At 38.1% G+C, this 27,627-nt stretch overlaps 1 protein-coding gene and 2 long non-coding RNA genes across 49 annotated transcripts in view; 2 read left to right on the top strand and 1 right to left on the bottom strand.

Annotated features, from left to right (window-relative positions):
• EPB41L3 (erythrocyte membrane protein band 4.1 like 3) overlaps nt 1–27,627 on the bottom strand; it is a 152,823-nt gene that overhangs the window by 97,553 nt on the left and 27,643 nt on the right. For 15 of the 45 annotated variants that reach the window (XM_087890430.1, XM_087890440.1, XM_087890444.1 and 12 more), the window contains exons 1-2: nt 1,099–1,266; nt 259–335 (exon numbers count right to left, since the gene is read on the bottom strand). The exons of 9 other annotated variants lie outside the window; for them this stretch is intronic. The gene's annotated coding sequence lies outside the window, so the exon portion shown is untranslated. Of the gene's footprint in view, nt 1–258; nt 336–382; nt 547–852; nt 953–1,098; nt 1,277–27,627 lie in introns of those variants that run through there. 21 more of the 45 variants (XM_087890436.1, XM_087890442.1, XM_087890451.1 and 18 more) reach the window with 6 other exon arrangements.
• Nucleotides 1,241–3,982, top strand: LOC148114888 (uncharacterized). Its single transcript, XR_015733347.1, has 2 exons — nt 1,241–1,302; nt 3,562–3,982. It is a non-coding gene; the product is annotated as an uncharacterized LOC148114888 (long non-coding RNA).
• Nucleotides 21,364–27,627, top strand: part of LOC117672664 (uncharacterized) — a 45,959-nt gene continuing 39,695 nt past the window's right edge. For all 3 annotated transcript variants that reach the window (XR_004593314.2, XR_004593312.3, XR_004593313.3), the window contains exon 1: nt 21,364–21,740. This is a non-coding gene — a long non-coding RNA (uncharacterized LOC117672664). The remainder of the gene's footprint in view (nt 21,741–27,627) is intronic.

Raw genomic sequence — 27,627 nt, 5'->3', positions numbered from 1 at the left:
CTATTGGGAGTTTCCCTCAAAAAACGGGAATGAAAAACTGACGGGCTGAATACACCCAGGCTCGGCTTCGCGTTCGCGTGCAGTTTTTGCTAGGTGACCTTTTCGCCAAATGTAGAGAGACACAAGCGGGTTGCACGAAGCGCGCCTGAGCAAAAGTCAACCCTGCCCCCCCCCCCCCAACTCCGGCTACACACGGACTTCTTCCCAATTTCCCCTCGGCCGAGGAGCGCTATAAAAGAAATGACGACGCCAACATACCACCTTCCCCCTCCCTTTAACGATGCGACTCTATTCCTTCGGGATTCCACCGTCTTCAAAGGGAGCCGCTGCAGAGCCTAATCGTGCAGGGAGGGAAGGAAGGAAAGAAAAAAAGTCAACTTGCATCATGTGCGAGCATTACAAACAAGACCATTTGCCGGCCCACTGTGACAAATACACCGCCACTTCCAGCCAATTCATGCTGCGGTTTGCCTCTGCGTTTCCTCGCGCCGACCCGATGCAGACTGTACCATTCCTCCACGAGCCCTTCAGCGTTTATCGCTCCCCTCCCCCAGTTTTTTTTTTCCCTCCCCAAGCGCCCTCCTTCCCAGCCCCAATCTTCAGGGCACACCGGGAGGATACGTAAATCAGCAATAAGAACTTGGCCGGGACTAGCAAATAAAGCCTACTTCGCCATCTAAATCAAGTCATCCGTGCCTAGTTTAGCCAAGTCATCCAATGAATTGGCCAGTTGGACCCAGGCCATAAATTCCTCTCGTTTGCGTGCTTGTGTGAATGTGCAGCGACTTCTACCCAAGTTTTTTTTTCCCTCCCCACCACACCCCAGCTGGTAGACACGGGACGCAAACGTACATATCCGCCCATCCCGTGCAACACCGGCGTTCTGCAGACCGATCCCGCTCGAAACCTTTCGCCGCGAACTGTTAACTTAAAAATGGCTCCTAGTATATACATCACTACAGACTTAAATCAATGCAGAAGAGGAAGGCCTTAAAAGCTTCTGATCTTCCCCGTTTCTCCAAATCTACTCTACATAAGAGATTGTCCCCAAACTGCGTGACGACCCCATGCAAAAGGCGAGAGGGGAGGTCTGCGTACCTTATCCAAAAAGCCGCAGAACCCGGACCCGGAGATCGAAGTCTGTTCCAGCGCGTCACAAGGACGTGCAGCAGCTGCAGCAGTCAGAGCCACGCGTCAGCAGCAGCAGCGCAGCCGGGCTCTGCCCAGGACGAGCCCTCCGCAATTTTCAGCAAATCAGAAATGTGCAAGCGCTTCTAAGACCCCCCGACCGACCTAAACGAGGTAGGAGCTACATCCGGCCACTTTTTTTTTTTTTTAAGTAGAAAATCAATTCTTTTACTTAGAACCGGATGCTGTACGATGAACACTTAATTATCAAAGCCGGTCTCCCAGGCCTTATTACACATGGCATTATGTCTGCATTTGCAAAACGGCGTTGGTCGCTTCTACTTTGTTTTGAAGGAAAAGCAACCGGTTGAGTAACACCAACAGTTATTTGTCATCTCTTCATCAGAGACTGGAAAAGAAGGGTGGGGGGAAGATGCTCCATCCAGAAGATTCCCAGGTTGCTCTCTTCCAACTACTCTTTTATTCTGCGCTTTGCCACTGCAGCAAATAAATATGGAAACAAGAAGGCAAGGGCAGCTTTGGCACTCTTCTTGCCCTCCTGGTCTGACCACCGAAGACCGGATTGGACTATCTTATTGGCTAGGGAAGGAGGACAAGCAGGGTCTTCTGCCTGCAGCTCTGGATAGTGCAGCACAGAATTAATAAGGAAGAACCACCTAATTTTCTCAACGATTGTAGCCTGGTGTGGGGAGATGGGGGATTAACTCAACTACTTCAGTTTTTAACATCGCCCACCAGGAGGGACAGAGAACTCAAGCAGAGGCAAAAATCCTTCTTCCATCTCTGCACATCCCAGAGGGCGTAGTCCTGTAGTCCACTGCTTTTTGTATAGTTCCTCTCTCTGGATAACACAAGTGTCTCTCCTGCAGTATGCTACGAAATGAGATGTGTAAACACCCATTGGAAGTTGCAGAAGAGATTGTAGATGAAGAGTCAGAGATACCACCACCAGTTGTCCAATCTTGTGCAACTGCGAAAGTAGTTGACAGCTTTTGTTTTCTGTCACACTAAAAATGACAAAATTGATAAAAATGTGCATTTTTGTCAAAGATGGCAAATGAGAACCTGCACAGCCCAAGAATATGATTGTTTGTGTTGGCTAGAAGTTCATTAGTACATCAACATGTCTTCCTTTCAAAGCAGGTTATAGTGATTTCCCTAAGGTAGCTTCACATTATTGTTACCAGAATGGGAAAGACTGAAAACAAGAACTTAAGCCACAGCAGAGCTAAAATTCCAAAATTTTAGAAGTTGGTAGTTATCAAGATGAGTGCTACCTCTGACTCATATGACTTTCCCTAGGCCAAACAAAAAAGAATCATAGCGGCTTTATTTAGATTATGTGAACAACTGTACAGCCAAATATCTTGTACTGTTTCATAGTAATTGCTTTTCATATCATTCCCCAATATTAATTCACATAGTTGATCAAATGTTTTAGTTCTATCAGCCTGGAATTTTTGTTTGGGTTACTATATGTCAGGGGTGGGCAACTGTGGCTTTTTTACAACCTGTGGACTTCAACTCCCAGAATTCCTGAGACAGCCAAGCTGGCTCAGGAATTCTGGGAGTTAAAATCCACAGGTTGTAAAAGGGCCACAGTTGCCAGGGCTGAATTTTCCTATAGGCTAACTAGGCTTCAGTCTAGGGCCTCAAGATCAAGAGGAGCCTACATTTAAATTGTTAGGAAAATTAAAATTATACTTTCACTATAGGTGAAAGGGCCTCATAAGTGGAATAGTCTAGGGCCTCTTTTCATCTAAATCCGGCCCTGACAGTTGCCCCCCCCCCTGCTATATGTGGATAAAATTTATTTCTGTATGAAAGGTTTACCCAATTACCCATATAGCCATTCTTCCATGCTTTCATCCCTGGGAGGAAATTGTTTGGGTATAAATTGTACTGCCTCCACAGCATGGCCTTAACATGGCTCCACAATGGGCTTATATTGAGCCATGTCTAGAGGGTAAGGAAAATTACCTTAGAATCAAATAATCCTAGTGCTGGAAGAGACCTAGGAGATCTTCTAGTCCAACCCCCACTGCCCATGGTAGGAGTCCTTATTCCATCCTGAACAAATGGTTGTACAATCTTTTCTAAAAAAAAACTTCCAGTGCTGGAGTATCCACAACTTCGGGAAGCAAGCTGATCCACTAATTGTTCTCACTATCAGGAAATTTGTCCTTAGTTCCAGGTTGGATATCCTTTGATAAGCTTTCTATCCATTGCTTCTTGCCCTACCCATAGGTGCTTTGCAGAATAAATTAATCCCCTCTTCCTTGTGACAGCTCTTCAAATATTGGAAAACATCTATCTTGTCATTAAACATACCTAGTTCCTTTAGTCATTCATCTTATGGTTTAACCTGCAGCCCCTTATTATCTTTGTTGCTTTTCTATGTATTCTTTCTAGGACCTAGCATCTCTTGTATTGTGGTAACCAGAACTGGATGCAGTATTCCAATATTCTTTAGCCTTCCTGTGGAGAATTTATTTCCTGGTCTGGACTATCTAGTGGGGCTCACCAATGTGACAGTGAAGAGACATTACATTTATTTTCCTGGCTGAAATATGAATGTTACCAGTTATGGAAAAAAACCCACCACCAACTGTAATGGTGTATGAGAATGACCTTGGGGCACTGGGAAGAACTGTAGCCAGGGTAATGGTCGGATAGGAGGCAGCTTAGCCCACAACAGGAAATGTGGGTGTGACAAACCCTCTCAGAAGGAACCCTCCCTAATTTCTTTGGATGTAAAGGTGATGGGGAACAAATGTATTTTCAGAGTTGCATAGCTCTGTTATTGTAAACTTACAATAAAGTGGAATTAGTGAAATCTGAGTGTGCTTCTTGTCTGGACATCAACTACCATAAAGAATATGTAGGAGGATGGTACTCATAAGGACTGAAATTTCCATCCCATCATTTTATTCTTTTTTGTCTCCAAAGGACTGCTGATCTCAACCTAATGAACATTCAATGGTATGTGTGAGTCTGTGTGAGAAGGGAGTGGTGTGTTCTGCTGTGTTGAAATGATCTTGAAGTGATTGTTTTTGATTATGTACTATCAAGTAGCAGCCACACAGACAAACCTTCAAAATGATTTGTCCCAAACTCGGATCTTCCACTTGTACGGCCATCATTTCTGTAAGTGAATACATCCTCTTACTGTTTGTCATTCTTTTCTTCTCTTTTCACTATCCCAAGTCTCCTCCTCCAAAGTCCATGGATTGAAAGGTTGTTGTTCAGTCGCTAAGTCGTGTCAAACTCTTCACAATCCCATGGACCATAGCGTGCCAGGCCCTCCTGTCTTTTACTGCCTCCTGGAGTTTGCCGAAATTTGTTGATTGATACTATAACCATCTCATCCTCTGCCATGCCCTTCTCCTTTTGCCTTCAATCTTTCCCAAGATAATGTTCCAAATGAGCATTAGATATTGATCTGTACTACAAACTTAAAATAATTGGCTATTTTTCATATTCTTTTGGAATCCTAGCTAAGCAACTTCAATCAGCTGTCCTCAATTAACCTCCTAAAGTGATTCCAGAATACAAAAATAATATTTATAATCCAATTTATTTTTCATTGATTCAACTAATTTTATCTGGAAATAAGTTTCACTGACTTCATAGAAATTTAAAGGTTTAATTTAATTTAAAGATTTTAATTGTTTAGAACTGAATTGATTAGAAACTAATCATTTCAATAACCTATTTTAAGGTATTGTAAAATGTTTCCGAAGATGGTGCACTTCAGATGAGCCCTAACTTCTTCAGAAAGTTATGACATGTAATCAAAGTCATCTGGAAACATTACATTGATGAAACCATTCTATAAACCATTCTGCTTATATTTAATGATCCCTCCTGGAAAAAATAAGTAAATTGTAATAAAAATGTATACATTTCTGCTGTGCAGTTAGCTATGGAAGATTGAATTGAATGTGACACTTGTATCTCCTATCCAGGTTTGAAGGCAAATTGTTTGAATTTGCTAAGTGGTATAACTGATTTCTCGAATGTTTTTGGGGACTGACTTAGGACCACTGGACACTAGATATTATTTATTAGCATTGTGTTTTATTTATTGTAGTTTATTTTGATCTGCTGAAGTGCGGTGATTTTATTTTATTTTATAATAAGCTCCCTTGAGTCAATTATAATTTAGAAAAATATATAAAACATATTTTATCAAATAAAACAAAAACAAAATACCATTTAAAAGGCGTTCAGAACATAATAAAAGTTGAATGAAAAGAAATCAAATTATTGGTAATGAACTGGAATTTGTATGCAACAAGATTTAATGTGAACTAATTTAAGAATGTATTCTAATAAGAATTCTAATATTTGTGAATGCAGTTCTGCTAATAGAAAATATGTATGCTCAGATTTCCCTTCCTTCTGCAGCCCCTGAATCCCTTCTGGTTGTTTTCCTGAGCTCTGAATGGAAGTTTTTCTGAGACAGCCTAAGATTGGAGAATTGTAACACATTAGAAAAGCAAGAAAAATGAGATATACTCCTTTTGTGTATGTTCAAAAATGTATTTCAGCTTTGATAATGCTATACCCTTTGGATTGGTTACAGCAGTGGTTCTCAACCTGTGGTCGGCTGAGCCCGGGGGGGGGGGCGCAATGTCATGGTCCATAAAGGCTTCAAGAAATGTTATGATTTAAATCTTTTTTTTTAATTGAAAAAGTTTTCAATTACAAATTTTTCCCCCCCTCCTCCCTAACCCCCCCCACCACCCCATCCCCCCTGTGACTTCTTCAAAATAAAAACCTAATACATAACAGATTATGTAATATTTTAACATCCCCTTACTCCTCCTCCAAATACTGACCCTTACTTCTAGTGATATTGTTAATATTATTACTTCCCCCTCTTACCATACACTTCAAAATAACATTCCATTATAACACTATATAATAACTTCTGATTTAACACAGTAATATTATTATAACTCCCAATTTATCGATAATCTACCCTTTTTTCTCCTCCCCCTTACTTATGTCTGTGTATTAATATATAAAAACAACCTTCCACTTTAGAACTATATAATAAATCCTACTTTAACATTTAATCTTTTGTGTATATTAACATGACATTTCAAAGCAGCCTTCCCCATGAATTCTAGTTTTACATTTATTCTACTCTATCCATTTCCTCCACTCCCATAAATATATCTCTTAAGCATCCCTTTTCTTAATCTATACAATCAATACACTAGCCTATCACTTTCCTACAAAATTACCATACACAACAATTCTTAATATCTTTGTTCTTCTGCCCATCCTACTAAAAAGTATTCCCTTATATAAACAAAATTAATGACTTTAAATTTATAATCCATATAATATCTTCTTTGATGTCTTTCCACTGGATTGCTGACTCCATCATCCGGATTAGGGTAACATAACATCCCAGTTACAACAGAATATTCAAAATCCTCAATTATCATCTGCCCCCATCAATAATGAACATCTTCGTATATATATAAAAAAAAAAAAAAAAACCACCCGAGTGACTTTATAATTGTAATCCATATAATATCTGTAGTAGTGGCTTTCTTCAGGATTAATAATTCCCATCGTCATAATGGGGTAACAGCCAGATCTTCTGCATGCCCCAGCATGACTCTCTTGCCTTATAGCTCAGCATAGATATAATACGTTAAAAGAAAAGAAAACCAAAAATAGATAATTCCAATCCAACAATTTAAAGCCCTTTTCACATCCCAAAATTACGGCATTGCAGAGGTCTGTCACTCTCCTCAGGATGATATTAACCACTACTTCGCCTCAACCATCTTTTCATATATTCAGTCATGTATTTTTTAAAAATAACTGGCTTTGCTGTTGCTTAATTTAGAAATTTTTATTTTTGTGAGACCTGTTTCTCTTTTTCCTTTCTTTTTGTGGGTCCTCCATCCTAATTTGTGGGTCCTCCATCCTAATTTCCTTTCTGCAAGTTGTGTATCAACTGATCGGTTTTCATTCTGATTTATAACTTGATCTTGTTGGTTTTGCTTTTGTGAGTCATATTTCTTTTCTGTAAGTTGTGTATCAATTAGTTGATTTCCATGGTTGCCTGTAACTTGGTGAGTCATCACGTTAGAATCCAATGCCACATCTCTTTTATTTGTGGATAATCCAGCTGAGGTATCTAAAGAATCCAAAGGCAATTCATCTACAGAGGCCTCTGTAGCTCGATTTTTTTCCCTTATTTCCAACTCCTTCTGCTTATCTTGTGTTGTGCATAAAAATGTTGAACTCATTTTCAAAAATTTTTGGTAAAATTCTTCCGCTTTTTCAACAGTATTTAATTGATATCTTACTCCTTGATATCTCAATATTATACCAACTGGAGTGTCCCACCTGAATATAATATTTCTCTTTTTAAGCTCAGTCACCAGAAAACCAAATTTCTTTCTTTCCAATAACATCTTAGGTGGCAGCTCCTTGTATATCCAAATCTTTCTTCCAAACAAATGCAGAGTAGAATTAAAAGATTTTTGTACAATATTATTTCTTATTTCTTTGTCTGTAAAATAAATCACCACATCTCTTGGCAATTGCCTTTGTTTTGCAATCCAGGAGTTTATTCTATAGACTCTATCGATCCTACAAAATACCTCCTCAGGTTGAACCTTTAAAATCCCAGCCAGAACTTCAGAAGATATTTTCCTTAAGTCATCTCTATTATTTTCCTGTAATACTCTCAGTCTAATCGCATATTCAGTAAAATTATATTGCATCATTAAAACTTCCTTTTCAATACGTTGTTGTATATTTTCTACATTACAAATCTTTGGATCAGCTTCCATTTTAGGTTTTTCTTCTAAACTATTGTCTTGAATGTTTATCAAATCATTTTCAATTTTCTCTATTTTATTTTCCAAATTGTCCTCAGTTTCCTCCATTTTAGACTCTAATAGATTAATATTTGTATCCAACTTGATCAAAAATTCTGAGAAACCATTGGCCATTTTTATGATCTTTTGTTGCAAAATATCAAACTTTAATTGCACCAATTCTTTAGTTTCCTGCTTAAATTTCTCAAAGTTCTGATTCATAATCTCATCCCTTCTTACAATCTCCTCCAGAAGAAATTTAATTATATTAAAATCAGCTTTCTGAGACTGTAAGTTAAGAACTTGTTCATATAGTTTGTGGATGGGGGAATCCCCCCCTCTGCTTGTTTGTCCGGCTTTGTAAGCCTAAACACCATATTTCCACACAGGCAAACTTTTTTAGAAAAGAAAAAAAAAACAAAGCTTCTTTCCAAACGAGATCAGTATCAAATCAAATCTCCAGGAAGGAGAAAACACAAAAGTGGAGCTTTTTCTTCAATTGTAGCCAGGAGCATTTATTCCGCTACTTTGTGGCTTAATAAGAAATGGAAGGACTTTCCCTTTTCAGCTTCCCTGCTCAAATTTCGGCAGTCACCATTTTAAAAGTCCTGTTTTACTTTATTCAATATCCTTTACAAAATAAGTATAAATACTTGCAATTTAGGGTCACAGGTCCAGATCCAGATCTCATCCTCTTTGCTTAATCTGTTAGTTATCTTGAAAAGCTTGTTTTCGTAGCCTTGCTCTGCATTTTGCAGAGGTCTCCCAACGCCCGGAGCAAACAGCGAGTGATATAGGGAGCCTCATCTGCTCGCCCCCAAGAGTAAAAAAAAAAAAACTCTGGGGGCTACGCAGAGAGCTCTACCTACACTCACCTGCTCTCTCTCACATTTCCTCCTGGAAATGGAGTTTTTCGAGCCGCCTTTCCATTGTAAAGGCGGCTCTTTACAGGCGATGGGACTGGCGGTCCCAAGGGACCGTCTGGCGGCTACGAAAAGCAAACTGGAAGTCTCGTTATGATTTAAATCTTGAGTTAAGTCTTTGTGATCTGTGGCCATGGCCCACAAAAAGTATCTAAAAAGGACCCGTGGTGAAGTAAAGGTTGAGAACCACTGGATTACAGTGTTCTTTGACAATCCTGAAAATAACCAGAGTTTAGTGGAAAAGCTAAGAACACACACACACACAGGTCCCACCATTCTGCCCCAAAAGAAAACAGTTTTCAGCTCTTTCTAAATCTGTCACTGTCAATCTTTCCATGTCAAGAACCCCTCCCCTCTTTCTTTACTGTTCAGAGAACACCAAAGGCAGCTAACAATGTAACAATAAAATATATATAGTTGAAATGTGATAAAACAAATTTAAAACACTATTCAACAACTTACAACATTTTCACTATTTCAGTGCAGAGTAAGCGTTTTAAATTATATCAAATAGAAAAATGTAAAAATGCTTATAAAAAGAGTACTTGTTATGGTTTTAAAACACAGACATGGGGGGCTGAATACTCTTTCTGTATGATAAAACACACCTGCCTCACCTCCTTTGCCAAAGACACTTGAAAAGGACCTCTGAAAATGACAATATGTCTGGACTGATACATAAATGATCTGGTGTATTTTGAAATAGTCCTTAAAGATACTCCTAAATTTAGGACCACAATTGGGGCTAGAACTTCCTTTGCTAAACAAGGCAATCATTAAGTGAATTGCTTCCAATTTTCTGACCTTTTTGCCACAGTCATTGAGTGACTCCGGCTTTCCCTATTGACTTTGCTTGTCAGAAGCCCCCTGGGAAGATTGTAAACAGCAATCACCTGACCCTACAACATCGCGACCATTGTAGATACATGCTGGTTGCCAAGCATCCAAATTCAGATCACATGACTGCAGGGGACCATGGGAATATTGCATGATTGTAAATGTGAGGAGCTGTCATAATTCACTTTTTTCAATACCATCATACCTTTGAGCAGTCATTAAATGAAGGAGCATAAGGTGAGGATTACTTGGGTATTTTAAGCAAATACATTATTTGACAATATAATATCTTTAGAGCAAGTGGATTAAATAAAAGGAGGAAAGACTAAACTTCCATAGTTTGCTAGAAGTTGGGATTGCAGAAAAACTTTGGGTGAAAAATGATCATATTCTCTTTCACTTTTTCTAAAATTGACATATAATAAGACATGAAATATTATCTTCCTACTAATTCCTAGTGTCTTGAGACTAGAAAGACACTAGTGTCTGATATTACTGATGAAATAAAAATGATAATTGTGTCCTTTCAGACTGCAACCCTCTATTTACTTAATGGGAAATAAATGCCACTGAGCTCTGTCTGAGTAGACATAGAGATAAGATTACACTATAAAGAGCAAACAATTTATGAACTAATTACTATGAGCAGGATCCATGTTCAGAATAGGATGATCTAACTACAATTTCATATGCCTTTCAAAAGTTAACTTCTAGAAATTGGCGGACCATTTATAATGATCAGTGCTATGCCAAACAAGATGTTTGTAAACTGAACTTCCTTTGGACAAAAGAATTTATAGGGATCTTTAAACACTGTAAGAACATTGTTAATAAGAACAAAGTTAAATATTGTCATATATAAAAGTACAACATACTGTACCTTGGATCAATAACAGTACTGTATGAACCTACTAACATTGCCAATCAGCCTGCGGGGTGCTTAGATCTGGCCTGCGGGGCTGCCCTGGAAACAGCAAAGGACCAGCCCACAATGCCTCTTCCATGCAAAAATGGAGCTTGGGAGGGCTGTGGGTGGCCCTCGCAAGCTCCATTTTTGCTGGCAGAGGGTTTCAGGAAGCCATCGCAGCTGACAATGGAGCTCGGGAGCCCATTCTTGCTGGCAGAGCGCTCTGGACACCACAGGCGCCCCCGACACAAGCGACATTGAGCTGGTCACCCCAACCCTGGCCATGCCTACCCCGGCCCCCCAAGGTCAAACAACCCTGATGTGGCCCTCAATGAAATCGAGTTTGACACCCCTGGTATAGTGTATCACAAAGACTACACTCCATTGCAAAACTCACTGCAGGATCTGGAAGCTTAGAGCAGGGATCACCAACCTTTCGGACTTCAGGGACCACTAAATTCATAATTTTAAATCCTGCGGACCATTAATATGAATTTTTTAAAAAGATAAATAGTATTTAGTGCAATATAAAAAATGCAAATAATTTTTCTACGGACCACCAAAATTTTCTCGCGGACCACCATTGGTCCATGGACCACTGGTTTGGTGGCCACTGGCTTAGAGTATGCTTCTTAAACACTTAGGATATCTCTATTATTGCATGTATGTGCACGGGTCCACTGATGTAATGAAATCTTCCAGTTTCCTCTTGGTACAAAGGTTAATAAGGTGCCAAGTATTTTATTTGTTTATCTATTATTCCCTTCTTCTGGTGAACACTTAACACAGTTAAATATATGAATATGAAGTTAACCAATACAGATTAAAAATAACAATAACATAAATTATAAAATTACCCAATAGTTTAAAACCTAGCAAAGGAAAAGCATTGTACAAATTCCTTAAATGTTGAGAGTGTGTTAGATACAATACCAAGGAAGTAACCTAAGACAAAGCTCTATCTTCAATGCCTAAAACATGAACACTGACAGAAGTGCATCTTCAAGACAGCCTTTCTCACCAATTTTAACTGGGTAAGTACATAACAAGGAATGTGCAGCCTTAGATAATCAGGTTCTATCTTTAAAAATCAATATCAGCATCTTAAATGTATCTGCTAATAACTGGCAGCCAGGGCTGATCTTTCAGTACAGGTATCATTCTAATTGCTCAACTTTGCATTGGTTTGCGAAGTTTTATACCATCTGCAACTTCCAAATAGCTTTATAGGTAACCCTGTGGAAAGTCAGTTGCAGTAGTTAAGAAGAAACATAACACAGGTGTGGATAACTTGGCATTAGCAGGTTTCGATGCTATTGCATTGCATCAGCATAATACAACCTTTATCCCTTTTATACTTGCACATAAAATATCACAACAGAGAGAACAACGATCACTTCATCATTTGCTTCCCCTCCACAGATACCTCTTGATAACTATATCAAAATCCAACCAACTCAAAAAGAAATGCAGCTAGTACCAAGGCATAACTATGCACAAAAGTGCCTCAAAAAGCAGTCGTGAAAATCCAGTGGCAGCTAAGGAACAAAGAAGACTCACAGATTGCTGACTTGTGCTTTCAAGGAGAAATAAACCCATGCTAAACAGGCTGAACCTCAATCCTAAAGTCCAGTTTCTATTTTATCTGTATCACCTACAGCTTCTCTGGATTTCATGTTTCCACTCATACAGCCCATTATTAGATAGGCATCATTCAAACGCATCAACTACTTCCTTGGAATAGATCAAGGGTAACATCTGGAAATCACCAATAAGCCGCCCAGAGTTACTTAGTAGAGAAATGGATAGCATACAAATTTAATAGATAAATATATCAAAATTCTGAACAATTTCCATTAGCAGTTTCATGCAGATAGAAATTGAATGGCATAATGGACAATATTGGAACCCACAGATTAACTGCTAATATGATGTTTTTCAACTGTGGCAACTTTAAAATGCATAGACGTCCAACTCCCAGAATTTCCCAGCCACCAAGGTTGAAAAATACTGAGCTAAGGTGTTGAATAGTTGTCCCTAATGCCATCTTCTAGATACAGAATAGAAAGAGCCAGTCCAGTCTTAGCAGGCATTTCAGAAGGATTCCACAGTAAGTGGAATCAAGACCATTGAAAAATCCAGAACCCAGCAGGATTGCTTGTCCCATCTGGTGTTAAAGAAGTATCCTGAAAAAAGTAAGACAGCTTCTTCTGAGTGCCCTAGTATTTTTAGTTTTTAAATAAGAATCTTAAGTAAACAGTTCTTTCTGCAGAATACAGTTTGCAGTTAAGGTGAATATGCACAATGACTTCAACAACTGGTGCGCACAACTTCAGATCTGATTGGACGGGGGATTGGATGGAGAATCCATATTGTGAGATGACATTGAAACTTGGGCAGCGCAAGTGCGAGGAGGCATTATCATGCAACTGTTTTTCAAAATTAAGCTTGGGTATATATGGGTCCATAGATAACATCTTCAATCAATAGCTGAATACTCTTAATTAGTGGGTGGCTTTGTATAGGAAGTATACCCATCTCTGCTCCTACTACTGTAGTACACAGATTTACCTATCCTCAAGATGCATTTCAACAAAGTGGCCTATACCTGTTCCAATAAGGGGACAATTATATAGCCCCACAAATATGTGCCATGTGTACTCATTGCAACTATTTTGCTGTTATATACCTTTATGAATGGAATTAGAGAACCTGGGTAGTTGTGATTGGCATAGGCTATAGCACTTAAAAGAACTGCTCTTAAAATGTGAGAACCAGGAATTTATTTCTTAAAAACAAGACCTAAATATATATGACAACCTGATTTATATGTTCCCTAACCAGGCTCCAGCTATAACTAGCCCATCCCTTCCTGAAAACAACTACCTTGGTCTTGGACTTATTCATGTTCAGTTAGTTGAACAATATGAATTAAATATGAATGCACAATATGAAGTAAACCTGTGCAACAGTCTTCTCCTCCTTACTGGGTCCATGGCAGCAATATTATACCAACTGCGAAAAGCAGAAATTCCTACAAGTTTTCAGATTATATCTTTAATGAACCAAGTTAAGATTGCATTAGCTTGGCAAGATTTCTGCCTATAGGCAAGGAACACAAGGGAAACTGCTTAGAAGAAAGTCAGCATGTCTTTCTTGGGTTTTGAAGCTTGACAAGACTTAATCCAGCTTGCTCTTCAGGTAACAAGCTGCTTTCAATTACCTTGTCCTCAATCTTTTATAAAAGATATTTGGCATTTAATTTTGCTGTGGTTCAATAGACTAATCAGTCTATAATTTGAGGGATCACTCTTATTGCCCTTTTGGAAATGGGGACCACAACAGAGAGCATCGAACTGGCTGGAATTTGTCAGGAATTATTTATATGAGTAAATAAACCAGCAAGTAAGAGGGGCCACCAATTAATAGTTTAAAGTTTTAAAAAATACACAATCATTTTAATCAATTAAATCAATTTTTATTTGCAGTTATCATTTCCATATTACTGTTTATAAGAAATGTAACCATGACCGAAAATGCGTACACACTTCAATTCAAATGGTCTTGCTGAATTAGGTGCTTATTTAGAGTACCAATCTGGAGCAAAAGAAAATGCCATAAGGTTTTTAATTTGAAACCTATTAAGTGTGTGATATGGTTCATTATAAACCATGTCTAATATCCCAAATATCTTGTAACACAGAACTGTGTTATTTACATAATTCATAGTTATAAATTGAAATTATAACATTGAAATCTTTTTTAGTCTTTTCCTTAAGATCTCTGCTAAAATGTTACCCAAACGTTTCTATAAAAAAGCATTTTGGTTTGGAATTAGGATTTGTTCCTGCAATAGAAATTTCTGTCCTCTGAAGGCTTCTTATCCACAATGTGAATCCTGCTAAGGGAATGAATGAGGATTTAGTTTTCAGAGATTCCCTATCAGTTTATATGGCCTCTCCCACAAATCTGCTTTGAAGAACTGGGAGAACTTTCCAGTGAGAAATTGCAGAACCTAGAGAAAATATATTTTTATTTATGCATTTATATATATATAATATTTCTAGGCCATTCTGCATTAGATGCTGTCAGAACAGCTTACAAGTAAAATAATAATGTGCAAACAAAGGGAGACAAGAAATAAATGCATAAATCCATCACTTAACATACTCGTCAAACAAAAACAAAGTGAAGTCTAAGCTGGCCTCAAAATATATCTATCAAACCTCCAAATCATCCCAACTAGTTAGATGATATCTCTGTTCCACTCTCCAGTTTTGGACTCCTAGGACATTTTGAAGGTTTGGGAACTGCTGGTGGAAGCAGAAAAATGATAATAGATTAACTGCTCTTTCTTATTCATAGATGTGAAACATTTCAAATATACTTTAAATGGCTATCTGTTTACATGAACAGCTCATCCCATACAGAGAGCTAGCACATGAAGCCACAAGTTTCCCCTCTCACTAAGATTGAAAATGTCATATATAAAATGCCTGCTTTTGAAACTATAAAACCTTGCACAGATGACATTTTTTTCAGAAACTAGAAATAGGACATGAAGAGCTGTACCTGTGCACAGACTGCACTGATTTTTCCTTCTAGTTTGATACATTGCCTGGTCATCGTTTTTCTTGTTTTCAAGTAGCACCTGAAAACAATAATAATGATGCTACAAAAATACCAGCACAATCCTAAAACAATTGGAGCAATATGTGAATTGACAAATTCACCACCAATCAATTGCAAAAGGCAGCTTTATTTGCTTACATCCTGTGATGATACCTCTAACACCATCAACATCTGCATATCCAAAGTTCTTGGGAAGGGCTCGAAGTGTGCATAAAATGCCAAATCCACTCTAAACACCTTAGCTTATATAATTCATCACATAGAAAGATTACTTCCTGCACCAAAATCAGCAATAAATTAGATTTTATTTTAAATATTCTAAGAATGTATTTAGAAAATATTATAATACACTATAAGCTCACAAAATGTAACAAATCACAAAATAAGCTGTGTTATCTTGTGTTATCCATTTTCTATTCAATTTTTTTAGTCTTTATAAACTGGAGCTTTCATTTAAAAAGTCAAATGCTATCGATGTTTTGTTAGAGTGAAGATTTGTTCATTGTGGTCTATTAGAGTCAGTACTGGTGGCGGCATTCTAGCATGCTTGAACACTTTTTAAAATCATTTTTTTAAAAACTGAATACTACCGACATTCTACAGTATATTGATCAATTCTCCAAAAACCCTAAAGGTGGTTGCCAATTAGAGAGAGTGAGTGTTTTAATGCTTTACATAGTTTGCTGTGATTATAGAAAGTAAGATTAACAACTAAGTGAAACAGGAATCATTTCAAAATTCAAATGATAAATATGTTTTGATAATCTGCTTGCCAACTTCTGGGAGTCTGTTAATTTTACATTTATATAGCAAGCAATATATTTGAAGACTGTAGTTTTAATTAGCCATAACAGAATGCTTTATTTGCAAGATTCTTTTATGTAGCCTTATAATAAACTAGACTTAGCTCCTCTGGGTCATATTTTCTTCCCCTACCAGGGAAGGTTGACATCAATCTTGAAAGTCTGAAAGTAAAATTATCCCGCCATGTCCTTTACAGTCTGAGAGGTTGAGGGGGGGAGGGGGTCCTTTCAAAGCCTAGGCCACATCTCTTCGCCTTATTTTTCAAAATCTTTCTGAAGGCTGTCTATACTTTATACTCAATATATGTCCATGTCCATACATACATACACATTAATGCCATTTAAAAAATTTTATATGGAATTTCATAATTAGTGTGAAACTACTTTTAGACTGTCTCCATGGATAGGCTGCTAACTGTTCAATATGCCGGAAGCATTATAAGAAACATTTAACTGCTGCTGTGAACAGCATCCTCAACTCCCTCTGTCTATTGTAATCTATAGTATGGGAACCAGGCCTCCTCAATGACATCTTCTTTGGAATTAGGCTGACAGCTCTCTCTGCAAGGCATCTATTTAGGATTCTGTTTTTCCTAAATAAGTCTAGACTGAAGAAGACAGAAAGATCTAGACAGAAACTCGGTTGTCCTACCTATCACGGGCTTTCTCCAAATAATTATTCCCTCAACAGAAAAAAATATTACTAATAAGCAAAAAGGCTTTAACTTTCAATGCAACAAAAAGGCCCAAAAAGATCATCCACCATTCCTCAAATTTGTCAACTTTAACATGTTTCCTTAATTTCATCCCACAAGAACAATACAGCCATTAGTACATCTTGCTTGAATGCCAAAGCATCTGAATGGCACTAACCTAAATTTTCTATATCCTTTATTACATCACATGTAATGTGGGGAAATTATTGAATGCACCAAAATAGACCATAATGTGATAAATAGGATATTCTCCCATGCAAGACAAGATGAATATTCCATATTTATTCTCAAAACACGAAGTTATTTGTACCAAATGTGTGTCATCTGTAAGCAAAAGCAGATTCTGATTTAAGGTTAGTCTATGAATCCTGAATTGTTTGGGATGCTAGATCTGTACATCACATAAATCTCTTATCTGTGGGGTTCTTGGTGCACTGTGAGTTTGGCTGTTTTCTTGCAATGCACTGATAATGTTACCTAGTTTGCTAATGAAACCAAGTTCAGGGAGCACCAAGAACCCCACAGTTCACCTTGGGAGATTCTTCCAAATCTCTTATCTTGCCATTATAGCTACCACCTTGTGTATTACTCATTTCATAGTTTATTTAATCATAATTTATGGCATATTTTTCATTTAAAATTATGTACAAACGTGGCTTGAGACTGACTGCAGTTACGCAGATTGTTGCTATAGATCACTGTCATAAGACAAACACACATACGCACAAGTTAAGGATACAAAAAGAACAAAATTCTTCCCAAATTATTTCAAATTTGAAGTTTTTTATAAGATTAGAAAGAAAACAAATGATTAGTTTATAAAGAAGACAACAGCCAATTGGGTTATGGCAGCTAAGTTGTTCCCAAATGTTGAGATTAAACAGAAATAAAAGATAAAAGTTTTACATGTAATGGGAATTAGATACAATAGAGGGATTGATATTAGCATGTACATTTTAATGAGCATCAGTAATAGACAATCCTCAATTAGATTTCAAAATTCCTTTCTGCCTATGGCATCAGGAGATCTTACAAGGTCAACAAATGTTGCATAAAAATTGTACATTTGACATATATATGTTGAAAATATACTTATGTTTAATGGATGCAGCCAAAGTGATCATAAAGAATAGAGTGAACTGTTTATAAACCATCTGTTGTTTTGCAGATGCATCATTTCCCAGTATTTATTCTTTCGTTGAACAGGCTTTTTGCGTAAAATTTAATCATTATTATAATGAGACAATGGATTCTATAATTTGAGGATGAATTCCTCTTATACCTTTTACAGAGTATATTGATATTCCAGAAATATGGTACTAGTTTAGGGACGCGGTGGCTCAGTGGCTAAGACGCTGAGCTTGTCGATTGAAAGGTCAGCAGTTTAGAGGTGCGAATCTCTAGTGCCACGTAACAGAGTGAGCTCTCGTTATGTGTCCCAGCTTCTGCCAACCTAGCAGTTTGAAAGCATGTAAAAAATGCAAGTAGAAAAATAGGGACCACCTTTGGTGGGAAGGTAACAGCATTCCGTGCTCCTTTGGCGTTTAGTCATGCCAGCCACATGACCCCAGACACATCTTTGGACAGCGCTCTTCAGCTTTGAAATGGAGATAAGCACCGCCTCCTAGAGTCGGGAACGACTAGCACATATATGCGAGAGGAACCTTTACTTTTACCTTTTTATGATGTGATGGATTATGACAACAGTGTTTGTCTAGATTTCAGGATATAAATACAGCTATACCATATCTATACTATAGTACAGTGATGGTTAACCTTTTCGGCACCGAGTGCCAAAACTGGAGCGTGCATGCACGCGCCAGAGCACTAGAACCCGGAAGGGCAGCTAGCGACAGCGCATTTGCCCACAGAGAGGGCTCTGCGTGCCACCTCTGGCACACGTGCCATAGGTTCGCCATCATGGCTATAGTACATAGCTATAGTATATAGCTATACTATATCTAGCAGATATTTTTAATCTTTGTTTTTAAACCAACTGTTTTTTTGTTTTTTTTTGGTGAGACTAGCATAATTTTCAGAGCTTTATGTATATTTTTCATTATTACATTATACTGAATATTTTGCAACCTTTTTCCACTAATTCTACAAGCCATAACAATGGCACAGGGACTGGCTACTTGAAAGACTGCTTATATCCCATAGCATCTGCTCAACTGATTCCATCCTGCAGAGTTGGCGCACTCTGGATTCTTCACTTAAACAATGTCATCTACCAAGAAGTGTGCTTTCTCTGTAGCAGCACTTGCACTCTAGAACAAGGTTTAACCCAAGATTGGGAAAGCCCCCATTTTGCATTATTTAGAAGTCTACGAAAGACTCCAGGTCTTTGGCAATAGAGAGTGAAAGCCCTTGTTTCATCATACTTGCCATCTTTATCTTTTTTATTGTAATTTCTTCGTTTGTTGTGAGCCACCCAGAGTCAGTGAGAGTTAGGTGATGTTCAAGATTAATAAAGTATTATTGAATTCATATTGTGGGGTCCTTGGTGTTCATTGAGCTTGATTGTTTTCCTACAGACATTTCACCCAACTAGGTACCATAATCGGTGCTGATGATGTTACTTAGTTGAGTAAAGAAACATTTGCAAGCCAAGCTCAGAATGCACCAAGGACTCCACAATTCAGCCCTTAGCTACATATATTCTACTCTATTGGTAAATTAAGTATTGTTAATGTGAATAAATACATTTAACAATTCTTTTTTAAAAAAAGTTTTTGACTATGGAATAAACTTGGGCAGATTGGATAGGGAAGAATTAGGGTTAGGGCTGAAGAAAGTAGAAAGTTTTACCTATCTTCTGGCCATCATCCACAGTTGGATAAAAACATTGAGAGTATGATAATTGCCCTGATCTTTTTCCAGATTAATTTGTGATAACTTTGTTCATGCCTCTCTTCAGATTTATATTGACACTATAAATACACCTGAGAAGCTGGATGCCAACTTTATTGAATGGTTTTCCATACTTGCACAAGTCAAACCTATGTCTTTTGTCTGCTGCTCTAAATCAGGGGTCACTAATCTTTTGGACCTCAGGGACCACTAAATTCATAAAATTAAAATTCCGCGGACCACTAATATGATCTGACTAATGATTGGCTGGGTGGGCGTGGCTAGGTGGTCATGTGACTGGGTCGGTCACTCACATTGAGGAGCGCCTTGCTGGCCTATCCTTGCCCCTCCTTGCCTGCCCGTCTGGGCTCCTTAGTGCCCCTACAGGAAGCAGTTGCTGGAGCTAAGCAGCCACCATGAGAAAGACTTGGCAAAACAGCTCAGTTCAAATTGGATCTGACCGAGAAGGAGGCTCAGCAGAAGCACCTCACTGAGGACTACGAGCATAGGCTTTCCAAGCAGAGGGAAGACCTGCAGGAGTGCAAGGCCAGGTACTGGTGCCTGGAGGCTCAGCGAGCTGAGATGGTCAGCCAGTTCCAGGCCATGATGCAGTCCCACTGGAACAAGGCCCTCCGGCTCTTCACCACCACCAGCACTTCCCTTCAACCTTCGCCCAAAGCCCCATACCAGGAGGCTGAAGCAGGCCCCAAGTTGGAATTTCTGTTCCCCTCCGACCCACACAAAAAGACCGCAAAGGGGGAGACTCTCTGCAGCAACATAACTGTTCATTGCATGTATCCGGCCAAGGGGCCGTAGTTTGAGGACCCCTGATTTAGTGCAATATAAAAAATGCAAATAATTTTTCTGCGGACCACCAAAATTTTCTCGCAGACCACCACTGGTCCACGGACCACCAGTTGGTGACCGCTGCTCTAAATCATAAGACAAAAACATTGAGACTCCCCACAAGCAAAATGGAGGATTGACCACAACTGAGAAAAGTTGCAGACAGAAAAGCAGAAGAGCTGGATGTTCCCCTCTTCTTATTGTCTGATATATAGAAACGTTTGTGTGTGTGTATGCAGGTGTGCATGAGTGAGGTGATGAAGGGGTGGACAGATGGGAAACTCCAGAATTAGGGAAACCTCTGACTTCAGCCAAAGAAGTAACGGAAATTCTTCTGCCCAAAAATCCTCAGGAAGGAAGAGGAAGAGAGGGATAAAAACAGCTGAAAGGAGCCATGTTTATCGTTTCTTATAGCTCAAAAAAGAAAAGAGCACAATGCCTTCCAGTTTCTCATGAAAATAGATGATGCTGGGACATCCTGGTTCAAGGAGGAAGGAAAGATGAAAATGGACAGTCAGGTGGTACAAGATCTGAGTCCCCCAAAATCCTGCTGTTAGGTAGCTACAGGGACGGGAGGGTTGATGTCCAAGAATCTGAACTTTTGAATTAAGCCATGCCTACAATATGTGAAATCTCAGAGGAGACCTGTTGAGCTGGGTTATTCAAAGGAAACCTAGCCTAACATGTTCCTTTATTAAGCAAATAAAGGTAGTATGTTGCCATAGGAACAAAACTCTCAGGCAACTGCTTTCTGGCAGTTTTGAATGTTCTGAACTGATATAACCATCATTAGAAATGTCAGACAGCGTTGCGGCCCTAAGATGTTATACTGTTGTGTGAAATCATACCAACCCTATGTGGGTTGGGAGAGCCCTAGAACAATAGCATATGCTTTCATCTTGCACATGGCAATATGCTTGCTGTCTTTGAAAACTGTCCAAAAGCTTCATCTAGAATGCACTGGACCAGTAATCAGCTGCCACCACCAATTTTTACCCCTGTGTTCCAATCCCCACAATGGCTTTCAGTTAGCGTTCAAGTTCAATTTAAGATGCTAATTGTTATCTAAACAGGCTTCTCTGGCTTTCCCCTGAAGCTTCTTCGTAACCACTCTCCCCAACTGCAATCGATATTGACTCCCGACTTGACTTTTTCATCCCAGATGAAACCGCGAGGATGAAGAAACTGCCAAAAGTTTCTGCAATGTACATGCCATGGAGGTTGGTAAATACTACTTTCTGATAGAGATATCTATCTTTCAAATAGTATTCTGGAGTTCTGGCCTTCCAGAAATTAGTGAAAGAGAGCTGTTCTGAATAGCTTACGGTGATGCATGACACCTATAAAAAATAACTGCCCAATAGGTCTGGCCTTTATACTTTTATAAATATATAATTTAATTTGTTTTATTGTGGATATTTTATTTGTTATGTTTCATTCCTGTAAACTACCACTGGTGGCACAATGGTGAGAATGCAATATTGCAGGCAAACTCTGTCCATAGCCTAAATTTGATCCTGACGGGGCTCAAGGTTGACTCAGCCTTATGTACTTCTGACAATGGTAAAATGAGGACCCAGATCAGGGGTGCTATTCAGAAGGTTCTGATAGGTTCTGGAGAACTGGTGGCGGAAATTTTGAGTAGTTCAGAGAACCAGCAAATACCTGGCCCCAGAGCGGGGTGGGAATGGAGATTTTGCAATATCCTTCCCCTAGGAGTGGGGAGGGAATGGGGATTTTGCAGTATCCTTCCCCTGGAGTGGGGTGGGAATGGAGAGTTTGCAGTATCCTTCCCCTGCCATGCCCACCAAGCCACGCCCACCAAGCCACACCATGCCCACCAAGCCACTCCCAAAGAACCATAGTAAAAAAATTTGAATTCCACCACTGACCCAGATTGTTGGGACAAGATGCTGACATTGTAAATCGCCCAGAGTGCTGTAAAACACTATAGGGCGGTATTTAAGTCTAAGTGATATTGCTATTGCTAATAGGGTTATGGTTGCAGCAGGTAGAAAACAAATAAATGAGGAGGGGATCGGAAAAGAAGAGGTAGAACATTTAGGGTTTCAGGAAACAAAAAGATAATTCTCCTTAAAATAATTCTCTTTTACTCTTCTAGTAAAGCTAGAAGATAGAAAACCCCCAAAGTGCCATGGGGCATAACTCCAGGGGTCTGCATCTAATGGAAAGAATTGGCAAAAATTAAAGAGTTTTAGTTATGCTTTTTGCCTAGGTCACCATTAAAGCTTCATATAGAAATTTAAAACAATAAAGAATGCATTTGCATATACTATTCTGCTGCATACTATATATGATAAAGTCATGCTGCCCTAAAAGGGCAATATTAATAATAGTTTGGAATATGTAATTTGTAATTTAGGGATCCTAAACTCTAAACCTCAACCTTTGGTTATTACTCATTTTGCAGATAGTAAACTGATAGTGATCTTCCAATAAGTAGATGAATTAGCAAGAAAATATAATCCAGTAGTAAAATGTCATTCTACTATTACAAGTGCTGTACTTCCATTCCTTTTATTCCTTTTATCCATTTTAAAGGGAGCTGCAAATTTTAATAAAATTAATCTAAATGTTAGTAAGTGCTGCCTCTTTAGGTTTTGGACTGCATTTTTAAAATCAGATTTTCAGACAAGAGAACACTGTGCACAATTACTGTATACGGAGCTACCCGATTCCTGGAAATTTGCCAAACCATTATTAATTTAGTGTAATGCCTTTTGCTGAAAAAAAGTACAGGATTACACTGGAAAAAGATATGCAAAAGGCTCTTTAAAGTCACGTTTAGAAACCCACTTAGGGAAAGGATCGTTTTCAAGTATTAGAACAGAATGCTATTTAAAAATGTTATATTTAACATACAGAGTACACTTATACAGATATTGGTTTTTTTTATTAGGTTGTTGATAGAAAGTTAATATAATGCATTTTCTGTGTAACTCCTGTTATTTTAGTTTCTATTGCAATTCTACTTCCATATTTTGTATATTAAGATTTGAGAAGTTCATGGAGCAATACACACAGCACATTACCTTTTCCATTTTCTTTTCTTTTGAAGAAGGAAGACCAGTATTAGGTGTTTCTTAATGTGCTGTTCTTATTTAGCTCTTATTTAAAAGCACAGCTTTTACCACCCATCCTCACCCTCTCCTCCAAAGGCTGAAATACATACCTTAGAAAAAGCCTGTGCTATTTTTGTCAATATTTTTCGTTTTGTGCTACTTTCAAAGGCATAGATGACTCATAAGAGGTCTGCCTTGCTGTTAGATGTTAGCAACAATGCTTTCCTTACATCAGTAAACATCTACCATATTTTTAAATTAGTCATCCAAACATGAGTTGCCAAAAATTCTTGAGTACAGAAGGGCACAGTTAATGCTCTTTCAATGCAATAGGACACATGAATTTGTCCACTAGTTACAGCAGAGATACCGAAAGTTTCCACAGATTAAATATATAGAGTTGGTGTTCTGTGATTATGATTCATGCAATATTTTCTCTTATGAAATAAAATTAGCATAACCTTTCATAGATTCTGAATATATGTATGTAGGAGAAAATATTCACTTGGTAATATATATATTATTGAAATTGTAAGTGGGCAGAGGTTAAGCTTACAGAATCGACTTTTCACCTCACTAAAGTCCTGTTTACTGAGGTGTTCGGAATTTTCTCTCCTCGTATCATTTCTGCTGGAAGTCAAAAACTCTGTTGATCTACTTGGGCTGGCTCTCCTCTTGACTGTGAAGGACAGTGATTGATTTTGGGTCTTTTACTCTCTTGCAACCCAATGTACCTCATGCTGTTTTTATCAGGCTTGTGCAAAAATCACCATTTCAGGAATATGCCAATTTTCCTTAAACAATGTCTTTTTCTCCTGGAATTAAAGCCATTACATAAATAAATGAACTGCTTGGTTTCAAGGGTATCTTGTTCCTCTTAATAAAATACATTTAATGTTGGGTTTGTTTAATCCAAGGGCACGCCTAAATTTTTGGGTCCAACAGATTGTCATATATAAAATCTTTTTTCTCAGGTTACTTATAGCCTGGGCAAATTTGAGCTAAATTATGAATACAAGTCAGTCTCTGATCCTGTTAATAAAATATATTTTCATTGTTTAGTTTTGAATGGCAACTTAATGAATGCAGTCATACAAATGGAAAGAAAAAGGAAGGGATGGATTAAATATTAGGAGAAAATGTTGATAAACTGCATTCTAACCACTGTGCCACAATGGCTCTGGTACTTATTCCAGTTTATCAATTTAACATTCATTAAATTGCCATTCCTGGGTTGTAGAGTGAATAATAACAGTAATATTCATAGCAATAGGAATATTTGATCATTGAGTATTACTGATATTTGAAAAAGTGCAAATACTTAGTTGGATGAATACATAATACTACTTCAATCTCAACAACAGAACATCACATGTATAATACCCACAGAGACACACCAATCAACAATGAGTGCAATAACTAGATTTGTATGTATGATTGTGTCCCGTTTTTTATCTTTATTGTTGAAAACTGTAATTCAACAATTGTAATTTTAGTAAAACACTAGGTGGAGCCAGTCTCTCAAGGCTGAATTTGAAATAGTCTTCAAAATAACTTTAAAAACTACACTCTTATCTAATAATCATTACGAATTATTATCTGTACCAGTTGTTAAATGTTTAACCACCAGTTTCACCTACCTTAGCCTCCAAATACTATCATAAATGTCAGATAAAAGTAAAATAAAATGTTCTGTATGGAAATTCACATTTTCCTTCAGTAGCTTTTATAAAAAGGAACAGCAAGTATTTAGCATATGTGGTTTTGAAGTGCCATATGATGAAAATACAAAAGTGAAAAAGTTATACAAGTGAATTAAATAAGATGGATATTTATAGAACTGACGACACACTGAACTACCAAGGCAACAACTCACTCTTTTCCAACCCAGTCTCTGAATATTTAAAAAAAGAAGGCAATGATAACTCTATCAGGGCAATATTACTTCATTTGGCATCAATCATAGCATCATAAGCCCATTATACAATGGGAAAATTACAAAAGCAGAAGGGAACTCCTTGGATGATTATGAATACATTTCATGTGAACAATGCAACTCCCCTTGTTACTCTCTGATTAATCAAATTTATTTATTTTATTTTATTTTATTATTCATATTTCTATGCCGCCCACTCTCCAAGGACTCTGGGCGGCTTACACCAAAGACAGTATACTAAATAGCATATTGCCCCCAACAATCTGGGTCCTCATTTTACCCACCTCGGAAGGATGGAAGACTGAGTCAACCTTGAGCGGGTGAGATTTGATCCACTGATCTGCTGAACTAGCAGTCAGCTGAAGTAGCTGCAGTACTGCATCCTAACCACTCCGCCACCTCGGCTCATATTCAAATATTCAAATTCAAATTCCCTCCCATCAACTCTGGGATGTGGAAATATGAAACAATATCAGAACTAATACTATGAAATGTAAAAAAAAAAATGTTATATTGAAAAATAACCATATGTTCATTCATTCACCTGAAGAAACCAGTCTGCATTCACAGATATATGTGAGTAGTTTAGACAAATAGATGTGTAATTCAGAGTTGCTATTTGGCTGTCTCACAATATACTTTCTGTGATATAATAGCAATAGCACGTAGACTTATATACCATTTCACAGTGCTTTACAGCATTCTCTAAGCAGTTTACAGAGTCAACATATTGCCCCCAACAATCTAGGTCCTCATTTTACCAATCTTGGAAGAATGGAAGGCTGAGTCAACCTTGAGCCGGTGAGGATCAAACTGCTGGCAGTCAGCAGAATTAGCCTGCAACACTGCATTCTAATCACTGCACCACCATAGACAATAAAGACAATAAATAATATATAAATTTTACTTTCTCAAAAGAGATTTTATTTATGGCTACTGGTAACTCTTCTTATCCAAAAATAAATTAACCCCCTCCCCCCCCAAAAAAATATAGGCAAAGCATGCAGAACATAGTTTCTAGAATTCTTTCCATTCCCTTTACCAGCCGTGGCCACCGGAGGCATTTGAATCATTAAAAAGCTGCATATTGTGGCCATGTGTTTCTCGGGGTATATGTGCAATGGAAATCACAGAGCATACACACCATTCTGGATCGTCATATAATCAGGAGAACTACTCTTCAACTGCATCTCCCATAGAGATGCATTGAGGGAAATTTCAGGATTTTTTTTCCCCTCCACAGCCCTACCTAAATAGCTTGATATTTCTATTACTGGGTTTTTTCCCCCAGTAATAGAAAATCCATTCTGTTGAGTTTTGAAGAATTGCCCTACTGACAGAAATTCAACATTCCATTGAGTTGAAAGAAAAATAATGTTTCAGTCCTAATCTGGAATATCTGAATATAAATAAAAATCAGCCACAGATGCCTCTTGCTCAGCATTCAAATATTTTTCTCTAGAATGATGTAATTTACTAACTGCATTTGTCATCCTGAAGGCACATTATGCAATATGTAAAATACAGCCTCTTCTTCCAATTTATTTAATGCATGGTGATTCAATCCAGATTGGGATCACGATGCAGAGGAAAAGATATAAACTTAATGATTAAGGATGTCTTTTACATCTACCCACAACTGAGAAAAAGAACAGTATTATGATAAAAAAATAAATTGGATGGAGAAATAGATCAGTTACAAACAACCCTGGTATGATGCACAATAGTCTTAATTTTAAATATTGAAAGACTGTTGTACAATATATGTTTGACATATCACAGGATTCTTTAAAACAATAGTGTACATTCTCCCTTTCTGCTTTGGCCAGTCCCAGGTGGCCAACAGACCATAAAAAATTCAAATTTCAAGGTGATTCAAGTGATTACCTATAAGGCCCTACATGGCTTAGGCCCGGGATATTTGGGGGACCATCTGCAGCCAGCAACAGCTTCCCATCGCCCGGTGCGTTCCCACAGAGAGGGCCTCCTCAGAGTGCCATCAGCCAGACAGTGTTGGCTGGCGACCCCCAGGGGGAGGGCTTTCTCTGTGGGCGCACCTACCCTTTGGAATCAACTGCCCCTGGAGCT

This window comes from Pantherophis guttatus, chromosome 3, assembly GCF_059756535.1.
Source record: "Pantherophis guttatus breed Tessera chromosome 3, ASM5975653v1, whole genome shotgun sequence".
NCBI classification, from domain to species: Eukaryota; Metazoa; Chordata; class Lepidosauria; order Squamata; family Colubridae; genus Pantherophis; species Pantherophis guttatus.
Note: the sequence above shows the minus strand (reverse complement) of the source record. Positions and strands in the feature narration are given on the sequence as shown.